Here is a 1,740-nt window from a genome sequence, read left to right on the forward strand (position 1 = left end):
ATATAAGCAAGAGCAAAGACAAGAACATTCTTGTTGAAGCAGACCCTGAACCTGAAAGGACTCTGAAGAGGAAACTGAGAGAAGCTAAAATACAACAATCCAGAGACAATCTTACAGAAATTTTCAAAAAAGAAGAGGAGATGGCAGCCGAAAATAATAATAATACAAGGAGGATGCTTGGTGATTATACTACACCTATTTCCAAGTTTGATGGAAGAAGCATCTCAATCCCCACCATTGGAGCAAATAATTTTGAGCTGAAACCTCAATTAGTTACTCTAATACAACAGAACTACAAATTCTATGGACTTCTATCAGAAGATCCCTACCAGTTTTTAACTGAATTCCTGCAGATCTGTGAGACTGTTAAGACTAATGGAGTAGATACTGAAGTCTACAGGCTCATGCTTTTCCCTTTTGCTGTAAGAAACAGAGCTAGAACATGGTTGGACTCACAACCTAAAGATAGCCTGAACTCTTGGGATAAGCTGGTCACGGCCTTCTTGGCTAAGTTCTTTCCCCCTCAAAAGCTGAGCAAGCTTAGAGTGGATGTTCAGACCTTCAAGCAAAAAGATGGTGAATCCCTCTATGAAGCTTGGGAAAGATACAAGCAGATGACCAAAAGGTGTCCTCCTGACATACTTTCAGAATGGACCATTCTGGATATATTCTATTATGGTCTGTCTGAGTTCTCCAAGATGTCACCGGACCATTCTGTCCATTCACCTAAAGAAAATGCCTGCAGAAGCTCAAGAACTCATTGACATGGTTGCTAATAACCAGTTCATGTACACTTCTGAGAGGAATCCTGTAAGTAATGGGACGCCTCAGAAGAAGGGAGATCTTGAAATTGATGCTCTGAATGCCATATTGGCTCAGAACAGTGTTGACTCAGCAAGTCAACATGATTTTCCAAAGTCTGAATGGATGGCAAAATGCATCCAACAGTACTAAAGAGGCATCTTCTGAAGAAGAAGCTTATGATCCTGATAACCCTACATGGGTGAACCTTATGGAAACACCTATAATTCATCATGGAGAAATCATCCAAATTTCTCATGGACGGATCAACAAAAGCCTCAACAAGGCTTTAATAATGGTGGAAGAAACAGGCTCAGCAATAGAAAGCCTTTTCAATCATGTTCTTAGCAATAGATAGAGAACTCTGAACAAAATACCTCTAATTTAGCAAACTTAGTCTCTGATCTGTCCAAGGCCACTCTAAGTTTCATGAGTGAAACAAGGTCCTCCATAAGAAATTTGGAGGCACAAGTGGGCCAACTGAGTAAGAAAATCACTGAAACCCCTCCTAGTACTCTCCCAAGCAATACTGAAGAGAATCCAAAAAGAGAGTGCAAGGCCATTAACATAATCAACATGGCCGAACCTAGAGAGGAAGGAGAGGACGTGAATCCCAATGAGGATGACCTCATGGGACATCTCTCAAGCAAGAAGGAGTTCCCTATTAAGGACCCAAAGGAATCTGAGGCTCATATAGAGACCATAGAGATTCCACTAAACCTCCTTCTGCCGTTCATGAGCTCTGAAGACTATTCTTCCTCTGAAGCAGATGAAGATGTAACCAAAGAGTAAGTTGCTTAATATCTAGGAGCCATCATGAAGCTGAATGCCAAGCTGTTTGGTAATGAGACTTGGGAAGGTGAACCTCCCTTGCTCATTAGTGAACTGAATATAGGGGTTCAGCAAACTTTACCTCAAAAGAAACAAGATCCTGGCAAA

The 1,740-nt window shown here is 41.1% G+C and overlaps 1 non-coding gene across 1 annotated transcript; it reads right to left on the reverse strand.

Moving 5' to 3' along the window:
* Nucleotides 1-536: 536 nt before the first annotated feature.
* Nucleotides 537-640, reverse strand: LOC148570897 (small nucleolar RNA R71). The gene has a single exon (XR_015908409.1). It is a non-coding gene; the product is annotated as a small nucleolar RNA R71 (small nucleolar RNA).
* Between the last annotated feature and the right edge of the window lie 1,100 nt (nt 641-1,740).

This window comes from Arachis ipaensis, chromosome B3 (genome assembly GCF_059453495.1).
Source record: "Arachis ipaensis isolate K30076 ecotype BB chromosome B3, ASM5945349v1, whole genome shotgun sequence".
Lineage (NCBI taxonomy): Eukaryota > Viridiplantae > Streptophyta > Magnoliopsida > Fabales > Fabaceae > Arachis > Arachis ipaensis.